The 17,196-nt window shown below is 40.5% G+C and overlaps 1 non-coding gene across 1 annotated transcript; it reads right to left on the reverse strand.

Moving 5' to 3' along the window:
* Window positions 1-7,059: 7,059 nt before the first annotated feature.
* Window positions 7,060-7,166, reverse strand: LOC122072462. The gene has a single exon (XR_006138476.1). It is a non-coding gene; the product is annotated as a small nucleolar RNA R71 (small nucleolar RNA).
* Between the last annotated feature and the right edge of the window lie 10,030 nt (window positions 7,167-17,196).

The raw sequence follows: 17,196 nt of genomic DNA on the forward strand, positions 1-17,196 counted from the left end.
TTTGTCATGAAATGAAATTTTTACCATCATCTTCCCATCTTCTATCCGGCTTGGGGTACTTGTTTGGGGTAGATCCAGTGACTCAAACCACTCATCTAAGGTCCAATCATGTATCATCAACCTACATCTAAGATCAAATCAAAAGAAAAAGGGAGATTCGTACCTCTTTCTCAAGAACACCGATGAAACCCCAAATTTCACTTCTTTAGTTCAAGAACTCTCAAAAACTCTAGATCTTCACCAACACTCCTTCGAAATCCTTCAAAATCATTGTACATACCTTCTATTAGACCTTAGATTTGATTATCCAAGTAGGATTAGCAAGATCCAAGTGGGTTCTTTCCCAAAAATCAAAAAGAAGGTTTGAGAAGAGTGTTTTCCTAAGAATCCTTGGAATATGTACAATACTACCTCAAATCGAAGATCCCGGTGAGCTGATCATTAATCTGGGATCAAAATACTAAGACCTAGCTCCAGTGAAACTCTATGGTCGATTTCCCTTCTTCTTTTTTCTTCTTCTTTGTTCTTCTTCTTCCTTTTCCTTTCTTCTTTCTTTCTCTCTTCTTTACTCTCCCACCGACCCACTATCATTAATGAGGGAGACAACAATAAATATCTCCCCTTTTTATACCTGGGCCCCCCAAATTATATTTTAGTCATAGGTGGGTACCATCTTAGGTGGGTATATCTCAGGTGGGTATCTCAGGTGGGTATTCTCAGGTGAGTATATCTCAGGTGGGTATTCTCAGGTGGGGTATATCTTAGGTGAGTTTATCTCTGGTGGGTATTTTCAAGTGGGTATATCTCAGGTGGGTATCTCAGGTGGGTATTCTTAGGTGATTATATCTCAGGTGGGTATTTCTCAGGTGGGTATTCTCATTCTTTAGTGATCCACTTGGGCCTCAATGGGAATAAAATTCCACATATAATTAAATTACATTGGCACCCACAAATACTGTTAAATACCTTTACTTCTTGTATATGGCCTCATGGTGCATGTAAGTGCAAGGCTTGGGTGCACATATTACACTTGGTACCTGCTTGGTCATGTCGAGCTAACCCGAGTTCAAGGTCACTCCTACTACCATGTTCCATATGGTGCTTGCGTCGATTCTCTCCGATTCAACCCCTATATGATCAAACCAAGTCAATACAGGTAATTAGATAGGGTTTAGAGAGTAGGGCATCACAGTAAATATCTACTGAGACCTGTTTGGTTTTGCCCCTTTATGGACCAAAACGCATTAAATCATGATACTAGCCAAAATAGCCAACATTATTAGGCATGCGGGACCTCATTACGACGAAGAATCTGAAATACATGTGCTCACCCAATTTGGGCTTGATGGGGTCCACATTTCCCCCACAGGTGGGTCACACCGGTGGGTCTCATATCTACCAGTGACCCACCAGTTGGCCGAAACAAGACCAACATTGCTGTAATTTGGTGAGAAATAGGATCTTGACGTGTATCTCACTCTCACCCCATGTTCCAGATTAAGTTCTCATCATCCAATACAATGACATATCTTTCCTATTAATATATGTCTTTATGGTAAGTGCAAGGGCATAGCTTAGGCATGTGAATCACATTGGGTACCGGCTCAATCTTGTCCGACCACTCAGTATTTGATGCCACCCTTGCTGTCATGAACCATAGGGCACACACATCAACCCTTTCTGGTTCGGACCCTACAAGACCAAACCAAACCATCTGGTAAATAAACCCTGTTTATGGAGCAGGGCTCTACAGAGGATGTCCCCATGATTTTTTCCTTCCTATTTTTCCTATTTTTTCTCTTTATTTTCTCTCTTCTTCAATCTTGCGCAAAACGCCCTCTTAAACGATTTTCTTCCCTTGCTTTGATCGATTTGGGTAATCTTCTATTTGAATTTAAAAATTCCATCCATACCCCTTGAGCTTTAAGTAAGTGTAAATAGGAGATCTTCAACCAAATCTCCAAAAAGAAAATAGGAGAGAATGTCTTCATCGCACAAAGGGGGAGGAGAGAGAGTGTAACGCCCTCTATGTGGGTCCCTCTTGCTTTGTTGGCATCTTAGACTGTCTCTTGTACCCTTGGGATAGTTGTAGAAGGGCTAGGCTTGCATCTCGATTATGTTCTGGTCCATTATTCTTTTTCTGGCCTGAAAAGAATAATCACGTGTACGGGTGCCGAAACGAATGCATACTTTTAATACAACAAGTCCATCTTGCTCAAAATTTTGTTCTCTTTGCAGCCATAGATAGAAAAGGGACCTCTGTATGTGTAAAATTGGAGATATGGTGCCTGATAGTCCTTAAGGCCTTTTAAATACAAAACCTACAAAAAAGAAAGAAAAACCCACAGTAGCTCCATTCTAAGTATGTAAAAATGCATGCTTTACTACACACATAAATATGCTTATCAAAATTCCCCCACACTTAGATTTTGCTAGTCCTTGAGCAAAACAAAAAGAAAAAAAAAAAAAAAAAAAAACCTAACTCACTTTCGCAGGAATCACGGTTGCACTCAACATGTGCAACAAGTCTTTAAACCACTAGGGTCACCCCTAGAGGACGAGTTGTGTCTCGTGGGTTTTTGCAACAAATATACACCTAAAATTTAGAAAAAATAAATCCCAACCTTGGTTAAAGGTAAGGACCATACCTATCTAGAGCAAAGATAATTCATCTTACACTTAATCTAGGGACCCCTGCACTTGAATTTTTATTATCCCATTCAAACACCAGCATATTTCTTAATTCATAACTCACCTTGTCTCTTCCAAAACATCCTTATCTTAAAGCAAAACCACTTGTGAAGTAATGGGGAACCAAGGACTAAGGTGTTGGAGTGTTTTTGACCAAACATGTTACCAAGGCATTGATGACATTTGCACATACTTTCCTTCTTTGTGGGTTTCTTTCTTTCTTTCTTTTTTTTTTTTTTTTTTTTTTTTTTTTTNTTCATTTAATTGTATATAGATTAGCCATGTTATCATGCATATGCTAGGTAGCTTAGCCATCCTATATTATGCTATGTGTGTTGTGTTTATTTCTCAATGCCAAATGATGATATGCTTATGTGATGAATGTGGACATCATGGTACATGATGCATAATTAGACTAGATGCTTAGTTGGCTTGGAAACGAGTGCATTGGTGGCCCATGGTATGGGACACGGTGGCACTGTGCAATCGTACTATTGTCATATAGGAGCATGCGGTTTAGGATTATCACCGTCCCGTGCTACGACCCTTCCCAACAAGGGTTAAGGTGTTGGGTTACCATTTGGAGGGAAGCAGTGGTCGTGGTTGTTGGGTCACTGTGGCGGTTAGAAGTTACGCCTGGCTGGTCATTAGGACAGTCGGTAACCCCGGTGGTATATTCAAGAGGGCCAATCGTACTGCTTTTAAATTGCTGGAGTCAGCACCTTTAATTTTCAGTCATTTACTTTATGTTGAGAGCCGGTGGTCGATATGTTTTTATTTTTCTGAGTACTCACGGTGGGCCTTCTCTGACAGCCCTATGGGCGTATCGTGGGATGGAGGTCGCGGCTCGTACCCGGAGTATACGCACACTGTGGTTGTAGTAGCACTAAACCAAAGACTTAGTAATGTTGCGTGGGTGGATGTGATTTAAAATGTATTGCATAGCATATATTGTATATGGTTGTGATTTGTTGTGTGGACTGCTGTGTGGTCCATCTTTCCACTTACTAAGCTAGTGAGCTCATCCCACGTGTACACCCCTTTTAAATGATTTTACAGGTCATCAACCAGATGAGCATGGGGCGGGTCCCACAGTTGAGTTCCCTGAAGAAGACTGGTGGGTCCCTGAGGAGTTAGAGCACGGCACTGATTGCTCGTGCGAGGGTTGTGTTGCGGGACCGTAGTTTTGATACCGAGCTGAGCTCCTTTTTGATGCCGAGCTGAGCTCTACCTTTTGATGCCGAGCTGGGCTCAACCTTGTGATGCTGAGCTGAGCTCTAAGCTTTGATACCGAACCGAGCTGTATACTCTAATTTTTTATGATTCTTTTTATATACTTGATATGTGAATTGTACTCTTATTGTGTAAAAATCATGCCTTCGGGCCCACATGTATTTAACTATTGTATTACAATTTGGGTATCAAGTATTATGGGAATATTCACAGGTAAACCAAGTCTTCCGCTGAACTGATGAACTCTTTCTTAGTTGTGTGTATGCTGTGGTGGAGTACTATATCAGATGATCCTGGCAGGTTTGGGTTAACCGGTGTTAACTCGATCACTGGCTCGGTTCAGTGTGAACGGGGTGTGACAGTAATAGTGCACAAATAGGAGATTTTAATAGCTGTAAAAGTCGTCTCATTGATAAGGAACTTGAAATCATAAGCCTTTACATTAATTTTCTCCAAAAATAAAATATTGGAAGCAGGAAATCCTAAATAAATTCCATAATAAAGTACATAATTGAAAAGAAGTAAAGCTATATGAGAAAAGTATAGAAATACAACATAAAACCTCATGTCTAAAATACAAAGTTTGATACAGAAAAGTGATGAGCACATTTATGTGTGAAATCTAGGGTAATAAAACATGCATTTTATATATTTAGAATGGAGCTACCATGGGTTTTACTCTCTTTTTGCAAGTTTTGTATTTTAAAGGCTTTAAAAATTATCGGGCGTCATATCTCTCCAACAACTACTACCTAGTGTAGTTGGTGAGCTATGGTGTGTAAAATTTCCTTGCTCACCAAGAAGTCTCAAGTTTGAATCTCATGATTGTTTTTTTTTTTTGGAGAATTTTGTTGAAGATTTCTTACTCTTCACTCACTTAAAGCACTAAGGCCATGAAGGGGATTTCCACATCAAATTAGAAGCAAGAAAAATCATAGAGGGGTTTCCTGCGCAAGAAGAGAAAAAAAAAGGAAAGAAAAAAAATGGAGAAATAAATCTTATCCAAATCTTCTCTCCAAATCCTCTCTCTCCTCCACATCATCACCAAAAGATTATCCAAATCACACAAAGTAAGAAGGAAAATCATCCCTTGGAGGGAGAAAAAGAAGAGAAAAATAAACTAAAAAAAAAAGGAAAAAAAAAGGAAAGAAAATAAGTAAAAAAAATTATAGGAAATTTCTCCAAGTTTACTTCTCTCTTCTCTCTCCTCCACCTTAGTACTTTTGGTCTCAAAAGATCTCACTACAAATTGTACGTTTCTCCCTTTTAGAAAAGAAAAATTTGTTACCCTACCTCCCCATTCCCTATAAATACAACTCATGTAAGAGACGAGGGGACAATTCATTCTTCTTCTAGGGTTTTCTTTTTAGTTGCTCTATCTCTTTCTCTAGCCTTAGTTTTAGGTTTATGCTTTAATCACTTTTTTAATAGCTTTTTATATCAATTAATGCAAGCACTATTTTATTCTTATTCAACATTTTATGTTTATGATTTATGCAATTGAGTTATAATTTTTAAAGTTATAGTTCTAGGCTTAGATCTAGGTGACAAGATCACGAGCCGTGGAGCATCTTTTTTTTTTTCCAAGTTCAGTTTTTTTTTTAAGATTTGTTTTCTCTAGTACTAGAAATTTCAGATTTGGTTTATTCCAGATCTGATTTTTATTACTGGTAGTATCTCAAATCACCCAAGCTTTTAAGTTTAAGCATTGGTTCAAGTAAGTAGGCTCCATCAATAATCTTCTTTCCCCCCTCTCATTCCCTCTTCTAACTACCATTTATTTCTTAACTTAGGATTTTAATTTCAGTCGTTACATTTTTACTATCCCTTTCCCCCAAGGTTCATAGCTAGTGTATGTGTTGGCTTTGCCCCTCCTAGCCATAGAACCATCAATTTATTGCTTTAATTTAAATTACCTCCCTTTTCCTTAAGCCAAGTAGAGTAACCCTTGTAAGAGTGACTCTCTGGTCAAGTAGGGAAGCTCATATTATGATGCATTCTGCGGGCTAAGTAGAGAAACCTACTTGTGAGTCTCTCTCTAGCTTTATCCCCTTTCTTTTATTATTTTTTTTAATTGCATGGGTTTTTTTTTTCAGTTATTTATTTATTTAATTTTAATTGCATGGCTTGCGTCTTTAAATTCTTAGATGACGAATGGTTAGGACGTTATTTTAGATACATATGTTTAGGACGGTAATTAGAATTAGATCACAACCATTAGTTAGTTCACTTTTACATTATTAAAAGAAAAAAAAAATAAAGTGGTTGCTCTCCCTGTGTTTGACCCATAACTACACTGATCCATACGCTTGCAGTTACATTTTAAAATCTCAAACAAGTTTTTGACACCGTTGTTGGGGAGACAATTTCATGTTATTTTTCACTTTCTTTTGGTAAATCGGAGTGCTTTGTTTATTTTGTTTTGTTTTTCCTGTTCTTTTATTGAATTCATAAGAAGAACAACTTTCAATAGTAGTTGTATCGGTAGAGGTCGCCATGCCTCACAGTATGATAAAGACAGGTTTTGCCCTGTAGCAGTACCTCAGGAATTGACCTGATCAACCCTGGATCCCTGTCGGTAAGCTCCCAAAAAGTAAAAAAAAATAAAAAATCAAAAGGTTTTGCTATCCATTCTTTTATGCTTGTCTTACTCTAGTTGTAGGTAGTTTTCTATTGCATGAGTGTTAGGTGGGTACGTAATACTAAGAATCGGTTAGAAAGAAGAGATCCAATAAGTAGTGACCCTATACGTTTTTTCTCTTTAAAACCTTTCAATATGGGATACCAACATCAAAACCCTTCATCTAAATCTCTAAAAGATAGGTTGTACCCTGTTAGAACAGCCCAACCTTCCTGCATAGTTCTACCACAAGCCCAGGGCAATAATTTTGAACTCAAATCTCAATACATCACTATGTTACCCCACTTCCATGGGTTGACCTCTGAGGATGCATACCTATTTCTAAGGGATTTCAACAGCTTTCTGATGATGCTGTTAAGCTTAGGTTTACCACTTTTGCATTAAAAGACCAAGCTAAGAAGTAGTTGTATGGGTTACCCACAAATTCCATAACCTCATGGGAACAGTTCACAGTTGTCTTCCTTAAGAAGTTTTTCCCAACTCACAAGACCAATAATATTAGAAGTGATATCCTTCAGTTTAGGCAAAAGCCTAATGAGTCATTTTCTAAACTTATGGAGAGATTCAAGGATCTACTCCAAGAATGCCCTCACCATGGCCTAGACTTATGGCATTTATGTCAAATAATTTATGAGGGTATTGATTACCCAACAAAACAAATGATAGAGTCTATGTGCCCTGAGGGATTCACATCCTTTACAGATGAAGGAAAGGTATGGGAATTCTTACTTGACTTAGCTAACAAAACCCGTGAGTGGGAATAAACCCAAGAGAGTAAAAGAACCATAGGAGGAAAGGACATTTTGTGGATGGGATAGTAGCCAAGGAAGCCCATTTGGATGGCCCAATCAAGAGAATTGAGACTATTGTTTCTAGAAAGCCATCATCAGTCAATTTGATTAAGATTTGTGCTTGGTGCCAATCCCCTAGACATGTTATAGAAGAATGCCTCAACACCTCTGGGGGCACTTCTAATGATAGTGTTAATACCTTATACCAGAATAATCCATATTGTAACACCTACAATCCAGGATGGAGAAATCACCCAAATTTCTCTTGGAATCAGGGCAACCAAGCAGGGCCTTCCAATTTCCATAATCAAGGTCAACCTGGACTCCAAAGGCCTCCCTTTGTACAACAATATTTTTCCCAAAATACTTTTCCTAGGTCAAATGTAGGACCTCAGGCTAGTTTTCCTAGGGCCACTCTCCTATTATCTTATCAGCAACCCCCTGGGTTTACCAACATTGGAGAGGCAAGTAGAATAAGTGACTTGGAAAAAAATATGGCCCTCTTATGATAAGCTATCAAAATCTTATGAGAGAACTCACCTAAGTTGTCTCAATTATGCGTGAGAGGGAGAAAGGAACTTTACCTAGTCAACCAAAGCTTAACCCTAGGCAGTCTGTTAGTTCACAAACACCAACTAATGCACCACTGAATATAGTACAAGGTTAGACCCAACAAAGGTCCTCGAACCAATGTAATGTTGTTTATGCCCTTAGGAGTGGTAGAGAGTACTAATAGAGCATTTCTAAATCTTCCCCACCTATTACTCCTGTTAACTCTCCTTCAGTTGAGGACATAAGTGTGCCTCTTGTTCCAGGTTCGTCTGATGAACCTAAGGATTCTTTTGAAACTAAAGATGATTTGGTTGAGAAAACCAAAAATGATTCTTCTGAAAAAGGATAAATCCCTAATAGTCCTTATGTTCATCCTATCCCATTTCCTAATTGCTTGGTACACAAAAAGAAGACTGCTTCCATGGATAAAATTTTAGAAGTCTTTAAAATGGTAGAAATGAACATCCCTCTTTTGGATGTCGTATCACAGATCCCCACCTATGCAAAGGTACTGAAAGATTTGTGTACTCATAAATGTATCACTAGTGTGCTAAAAAGGCGTTCTTGGCAGGTAACATTAGTTCCATAATTACTCAGCCTATAGCAGTCAAGTATAAGGATCCAGGGAGCCCTATCATATCTTATGTCATAGGCAACACCTACATTGTGCATGCCTTACTTGACCTTGGCATAAGTGTGATATTTTACCTTGTCATTTGTACAAGCAACTTGGATTGGGAGAATTAAAAGCCACTGGAACTACTCTTCAGTTGGCAGATAGGTCTATTAAGATTCCTAAAGGGATGGTTGAAGATGTCTTACTAAAGGTGCGGGAATTTATTTTCCCTATTGATTTCATTATGTTAGATATCAAGCCCTTCTCAACCAAGGATGAGATCCCAATAATTCTAGGAAGACCATAATGTATTAATCAACTATCGGAATGGTTTCCTAAGATTATCTTTTAGTAACCAAACTGTTGAGTTTAACATATTTAGGATAGGCAAGCAACCACATATGGAAGAAGAGATCAATATGCTTGAGGATTTTCTGAATTTTTCTGATGATTTAGTTACAAACTTTGATATTGATTTTGATTCAGAATTCCAAGAGTGTATGGATGAGTTGGATGATGATAGTAAATTTTTTTTTTTAAAGTCTTGAGTCTTTACACACCTGTGGAGCCCTTAAGACCCCTTTCCAATTCCATTCCCAAACCTTCCATAGTTAAGCCCCCTAAGCTAGATCTTAAGGAGTTGCCATCTAATTTGAGGTATGCTTTCCTAGGGCCTGACCAGACTCTTCCTGTAATAATTTCTTAAAATTTGACTTCTAGCCAGGAAGAGGAGTCACTTAAAGTGTTAAAAGATAATAAGGAAGTCCTAGGTTGGACCATGGCTGTTATCAAGGGTATAAGCCCTTCTATTGTGCAACATCATATACATCTTATGGAGGATTCCAAACCATCCAAGGAACCCCAAAGAAGAGCTAACCCAGTGATGATGGAAGCAATTAAGAACGAGATCCTAAAGTGCTTAGATCATGAATTAATTTATCCTATTTCTGACAGCCAATGGATAAGCCCAGTTCACGTAGTGCCTAAGAAGTCTGGTGTGACTGTAGTTCCTAATACCAATAATGAACTAATTCTGATTCGTGTCCAATCATGGTGGAGAGTGTGCATAGGCTACAGGAAACTTAATGTGGCAACCTGAAATGATCACTTCCCATTGCCATTCATTGATCAGATGTTAGAGAGGTTAGCTAGATATGAATACTATTGTTTTCTTGATGGATATTCTGGCTATAACTAGATCCCAATTGCTTTAGAGAACCAACATAAGACCACTTTTACACATCCATATGGAACATTTGCTTATAGGCGTATACCCTTTGGGCTTTGCAATGCCCCTGTTACGTTCCAATGACGCATGATGAGAATCTTTTCTGACATTGTGGAAAAATTCTTAGAAGTATTTATGGATGACTTTTCAATTCATGGGAATTCCTATTCTGAATGTCTTCATCATCTTTCTTAGTTTTGAAAAGGTGCATATCTAAGAATTTGATTTTGAATTGGGAGAAATGCCATTTCATGGTTAAATCTGGTATTGTTTTAGGCCATGTAATATCCAAGGAGGGAATTAAGGTAGATAGCGCTAAAGTGGATTTAATTGATAATTTACCACCTCCTCAATCTGTTAAGGACGTCCGGTCTTTTCTAGGGTATGCAGGCTTCTACAGAAGGTTTATTAAGAACTTTAGTCAGTTAGCTCGACCTCTCACTTCATTACTTGCCAAAGATCAAACTTTTGAGTTTTCTAAAAAGTGTCTAGAATCCTTCAAACAACTTAAGAAGGAATTGACCAATGCACCCATTGTTCAACCACCTGTTTGGACTGAACCTTTTGAACTGATGTGTGATGCTTCAGATTTTGCCCTAGGAGCGGTTTTGGGTCAAAGGATTAATAATTTACCCACTATCATTTACTATACTAATAGGACCTTAAATGATGTACAACTAAATTATACAACCACTGAAAAAGAATTTTTAGCGGTTGTTTTTGTATTAGAAAAGTTTCGGTCTTACTTAGTTGGTTCACATGTGGTGGTGTATACTGATCATTCTGCTTTCAGATACTTAGTTCAGAAGAAGGATGCACCTACTACCCATGCATGTACGTGCCAGCTGCCTATGCATACACATGCATGCCACCTATGCCAACCTCCCCACACACATTGTGCCCATTACCCGCACACCCATGCCAACCTCCCCGGACACCTTGTGCACATTGCCTGCACACCCATACCAACCTCCCCGCACACACTGTGCACATTACCTACACACCCATGCCAACCTCCCTGTACACATTGTGTACATTGCCCGCACACCCATGCCAACCTTCCCGCACACACTGTGCACATTGCTTGCATGCCCCATACATTTCAACCCAACCTTGTGTGTCACCATCAATACCCGGATTCGTACTCCCCTATCCCGATGAATGAAGAAATCCCCTCTTCACCCACTTAAAGCCAAAAAACCCCTCCTTTTGCTAGTATTTCTCTCTCCTTCAACTCCCCTCTTTACCCAATGTGCAAAAGCCCTATCCCCCACTTAAAGCAAAACCTCACCCTTTCTTCCGTTGGATAAAGAGGAGTCCCCTCTCTTATTGGCCAGAAAAAACTATAAATACCCCCTCCTTTGATTTGAACCCACCAAAATCCCCCTTCACTCTTTCATAGTGAAATTTTCCTCCCCTCCTCCTCTTGATTTTCTTCTGATCTTCAGAAAGATCTTCATCAAGATTCAAAAACTCATTTGGATCTTCGAAGTGTTCTTCGGGATCTTGAAGATCTTCAATCCAAATTCTTAGTTAGATCCAGTTTTTAGCCAAAAATAGTATGTTCTTGAGCCACCTCCCTTAACTGTTCTTGACTGTTCTTGAGTGTTCCTAATATAGAAATCCCCCCTTTTTTAAGTTCTTCAGGTCAACGAAGGGATCCTTGTTAAGATCTAAAACTCTGTTCGGATCTTCAAAGTGTTCTTCGGGACTTTGGAGTTCTTCAATACATTTTTAGGTCAACCCATTTCTTTTCAGAAATAACCATCCTAGCCGAATCCCTTTCTGAGTGTCCCTTGAATCTTTTCAGAAATAGCTATTCCCAGCGGAAGCTCTGCCAAAGTGCCACCTCAGCCTAGCCCTCCCTTAGCCTATCCCTAGTAGAAGCTCTGCCTGAGTGCCACCTCATCCTAAATCCAGAAATGGTCTTCCCTAGTCGAAGCTCTGCCAAAGTGCTACCTCATTCCAAGCCCAGAAATAGCCTTCCCTTGTCGAAGCTCTATCCGAATCCAAATCCAAAAATAGCCTTTCAACCGAAGCTCTGTCCGAATCCCAATCCAAAAGTAACTGCTCCTAGCCAGAACCTTGTCCCCATACCATCACAATCAACATCTCTCAAGAAAGGAAGTTGGAGGTCAAGACCATCTTCCCCTAAGCCAAAAGAATTTGAAAGACAGTCTGAGCCAATATTAACCAGGGGCCCACCCCTCTTGACCCGAAACAGGGGTTAAGTTTAGGTATAATTTCTCAACCAACTTGTCATAATGTAGACTTTATACAGACCTTGTTTTAGTGTATATAGTAGTTTGAATTCAATTAATGTATATATGTGTGATAACTTAGCCATGCATGTGGAACAATAATAATTATGAAAAATGTTTTTTCTCAAGCATCTAGTAGGAAGACTGGTTGAACCAGGCAGATTGGGTGCCTAACACCTTCCCAATTCTGTAACCTGACACTTATCCTAAATCTCTGGACTAGACCAAATTTTGGACCCTTTTCTCAGGAATTGGGCCCACCCCTAGGTCCTGGGCCTATAACCCTAGGTGGTGACTCCAAACCCCATTTGTATGATCTCGATCCCTGTATTAGACCATCATCAAACTCCTATCTCAAATGATGAATTTTACATTCTTACAAAATAGACCTCCACGTACCTCCAAGCGGCAATATGGCATTGCAGGCCCACAAGCAAAGTGCACACGGCACAAAACCCCTCCCATCACATAAAAGAGAAAGAGAGAGGAGAGAGAATGGGGAGGCATAGTCCATTTCTCGGGCAGCTACCCTCACAATGGCGACTTCACTGGGGATAAATATCAAGTTTTCGATACTAGATGCTACCTTTAAATGCAAGAACATTTTCCACCACATTTGTTTGAAGTGCATCATCAAAAGAATAAAAAAGTAACTGCATCATGCATCATGCTCGAAGTGAAATCATTTGGCGAGGCACTCCTTGTCATGCCCGTATCCTCAGGAGTTCAGTGCATGTCATGGAGAGTACTCTGAGAGCAAATGATACCTGCTTTCTGTACAAGAATGAAAGGAATCGTCAGACAACGAGGATGTTGTATTTGTCCCAGCACCCTTGGGGAGGTTCGTGCACTTTATAACATTATGAGATCGAATTTGTCATCAAATGGCAAGGATGTCCGTATTTGTGCCAACACCCTCGGGGAGGTCCAAGCACTTTACGGTATTCTAAGATCGAATGATGGTTATCCTACATTATACTTGTGCATACAATCACTCACGGTCCACCACCCCATGGCCAATTGCTTAACCTCGTTTGTAGTCAGGGTAATGGGCAAGGAAATCACCCCTTGATCTCGTACCTATGGGTATATCAAAAGAATCATGTACCTTGCGTATATGGATCCTGTCAAGGAAGCCTTGTCGGTCCTATTGCATCTACCGCATACTCTTATCATGTAGAAAATAGATGAAGAAGCTAGGAGCGCCACAAGCTAACTATAGGACTTATTTGCAGTCTTGAAAAGGAATGTTCCTATATTATATTCCTGGTGTAAAGAATTGCTTTCCTAAGTGGGTTTCGGATAAAAGGTGTCCCTCCTCCTTAAGAAGAATGTCCAGATACATGTGTCACACCCCGTTCACACAGAACCGGACCAGTGACAGGGTTAACTCCGGTTAACCCAAACCTACCAGGATCATCTGATACAGTATCCAACCACAGCATACACACAACTAAGATAATGTTTAACAGTTCAGCGGAAGACTTAATTTACCTGTAAATATCCCCAATATACTTGATACCCAAATTGTAGTACATAGATAAATACATGTGGGCCTGCAGGCATGATATTTACACAAAAAAATAACAATTCACGTATCAAGTACACAAAAGGGATCATCAAAAGAATAAAAAAGTAACCCTATATAGAGTCACTGCTGTGGTCCCACACCACAACCCTCGTACGTGCAATCCATGCCGTGCTCATAGTCTTCAGGGACCCACCAATCCTCTTCATTCAACTGTGGGGCCCGACCCTTGATCCCCAGGTTGGTGACCAGCAAAATCATCTAAAAGGGGTGTACACGTGGGATGAGCTCACTAGCTCAGTAAGTGAAAAGAAGGACCACACAAAAATCCACACAACCATATGCACTATATGCTATGCAATTCATTTTAAATCACATCATCTAAACAACATTACTAAGTCTTTGGTTTAGTGCTACTACAACCACAGTGCGCGTATACTCTAGGTACGAGCCGCGAACTCCATCTTGCGATACGCCCATAGGGCTGTCGGGGAAGGCACACCGTGAGTACTTAGAAAAGTATAGCATGCCGACCACCGGCTCTCAACATAAAAGTAAATGACAGAAAATAAAGGTGCTGACTCCAGCAATTTAAAAGCAGTACGATTGGCCCTCTTGAATATACCACCGAGGTTGTCGGCTATCCTAATGACCAGCCGGGCGTATGTCTAACCGCCATAGTGACCCGACAACTATGACCACTGCTTCCTCCCAAATGGTAACCCAACACCTCAACCCCTGTTGGGAAGGTTCGTAGCATGGGAAGATGATAATCCTAAACCGCATGCTCCTATACGACATAGTACGATTGCATAGTGCCACCGCGTCCCATTCCACGGGCCACCAATGCACTCGTTTCCAAGCCGACTACGGCATCTAGTCTATTAATGCAGCATGCACAATGATTCCATCATTCATCACATAAGCACATCATCATTTGATATTGAGAAAGTGAACACAACACACGTGTCATAATAATATGAGGATGGCTAAACTACATATAATTTGCATGATGACATGGCTAGTCTAGATACATTTGAATGAATTCCAAACAAGCCTTAAAATAAGGCCAAATGTCCTCTCCCCACTTACTTGTAGTGTACAAAGACTCACGCCCGGTACGGATGAGATCCGGCGCGAGAAATATAAATTTTGGTGAACCTATCACAAGTGAATGGGGTTAGCATTTCACCACTTTGGGGTCAAAACTAACAAGATTTGATGACAAAATCATGTTTAGAATCCTAAAAGAAGGTCGCACATCCGTTTTGGGTCCATTCGGATGAAAAAATCACATTGGGAGCCTCTCGGGTGGGTCAGACAGCCCACCTGTCACAACCCACCGGTCTTCACAGGTGGGCGGGTTGGCCCACCGGTCCTAACCCACCGAAAATAATTGACAGGCAGGTCAGCCCGCTGGTAGGGGCTCATCGATTGGCCCCAAGGGCCTGCCCTCTCAGGCAGGTGCCCTCAGGCAGGCCGTTTGGCCCACCGGTCTCAGCCCACCTGAGCGGGCAAAAAACTGCCATTTTCCCTGAAATTTTTCCCAACCTTTGGGGAATCAAATGGGGCTTTTCCAATCCCATTTTCCACACATTCAAGGTCTCATAAGATGATTCTAACCTAGATCTAGGTTAGATTTAAGGAATGGAAGCCATCTTACCTTCTTTGCTTAAGAACTCTTTCAAAAACCCCAAAATCACTTCAAATCCAACCTTGTAAACACTTCTTCAAATCCTTCAAAATCAACACATAGACCATCTATTAAACCTTAGATTCATCATCTCAAGGGGGATTTACAAGACCTCAAGAAACTCTACCTCAAGACTCATGCCTTCGCTCACCTCTAAACATAGATCTCGTACTGGAGATCACTCTTCCGGTGTCGGAATGGGAAGATCAAACCTTAGCGCCGCTTAAATCCATTTCTTCTTCCTCTTCCTTCCCCTTTCTTCTTCTTTGTTCTCTTTTCTCCCTTCTCTTCTCTCTCCTCTTAAATCTTCTCACCAACTTTCCGTGTAATAAATGAGATATTGAAAAACATAAATAATGCTATTTATACTTTCTTAAAATCATTAGTAGCACATGGGTGGGTCACTCAGGTGGGCGGATGCGCCCACCTGTGACCGCCCACCTGAGGGCTGAAAATTGGCCAACAAGTGGGATTTTGGTGGAGATTCTGACTCTCGGCACAAGGTATATTATACGTATGCACTTTAGGATACAGCTACATATCAGCTTTATCCATACATGGCCTTATGATATGTGCATGTACATGGCTTGGGTACACCCGTCTCCTCTGGCACTGACTCGGACTTGTTTGGCCAACCGGTGTACAAAGTCACCCTTGCCATCATGGTCCATAAGGAACCTGCCTTAACCCTCTCCGGTTCGGGTCCTGTATAGTTAAATTGGGTCAACTGTGTAATTAGACCGGGTTTAAAAAGTAGGGTATCACATTTACTGCCCCTTTCTAAAAATTTCATGCTCGAAATTGGCGTACCTGGTTGTTCGAAAAGATGAGGGCACTTGGCTTGGGTTTCATACTCTTTCTCCTAAGATGCTTCTTCAAGTGAATGATTAGCCCATCGCACCTTTACAAAGGAAATGGAGCGGTTGCGAAGGGTTTTCACCTTTCGGTCTAAGATTTTAATTGTCTGCTCTGTATAAGTCATATACGCTTCTAGATATTCTGGTTCCATGGGTAATACATGAGATGGATCATGGACGTATCACTTCAGCATGGATACATGAAATACGTTATGGACATTCCCGAGTGAAGGTGGCAGAGCAAGCATGTAGGCTACTGAGCCAACCCGAGCTAAGATCTCAAATGGACCAATGTATCTCGGGCTCAACTTCCCCTTTCTATGAAATCTTTGCAACCCTTTAGTAGGAGAGATCTTGAGAAACACCTTTTCTCCTGGATGAAATTCAATGTCTTTCCTGTGGTTGTCTGCATAGCTCTTTTGACGAGACTAAGCTGCTTTAATCCATTTCCGAATAACATCGACCTTGTCACAAGTCATCTGTATCATTTCAGGTCCTAACATTCGGCGTTCGCCTACATCATTCCAATACAGAGGAGTTCTGCACTTCCTACCATATAATGCCTCATACGGAGCCATCCCAATTGTAGCTTGGTAACTGTTGTTATAGGAAAACTCCATAAGGGGTATATATTCTTCCCAACTACCACACATTTCCATTGCACATGCCCTAAGCATGTCTTCTAATATCTGTATGGTTCGCTCCGACTGACCATCAGTCTGTGGGTGGAAAGCAGTACTCAAATTCAATTGTGATCCTAAGGCATGCTAGAAGCTTTTTCAAAATCTGGAAGTGAACCTTGGGTCCCTATCTGATACAATGCTCACTGGTACTCCATGCAAGCGCACTATGTTATCCATATAAAGTTGTGCTAATTTGGCTATAGAGAACTTGGTCTTGATGGGAATGAAATGAGCAGTCTTAGTAAGCCGATCAACGATCACCCATATCCCGTCCATCCCCTTAGGTGTACATGGTAGTCCGGTGACAAAGTCCATTGTAATCCTATCCCATTTCCAGTCTGGTACTGGGAGTGGTTGAAGAGTACCATAAGGTCGATGCCTCTCAGCTTTTACTTTTTGGCATGTAAGACAAGTCGCCACAT

The sequence above is a fragment of the Macadamia integrifolia genome, chromosome 2 (assembly GCF_013358625.1).
Source record: "Macadamia integrifolia cultivar HAES 741 chromosome 2, SCU_Mint_v3, whole genome shotgun sequence".
NCBI classification, from domain to species: Eukaryota; Viridiplantae; Streptophyta; class Magnoliopsida; order Proteales; family Proteaceae; genus Macadamia; species Macadamia integrifolia.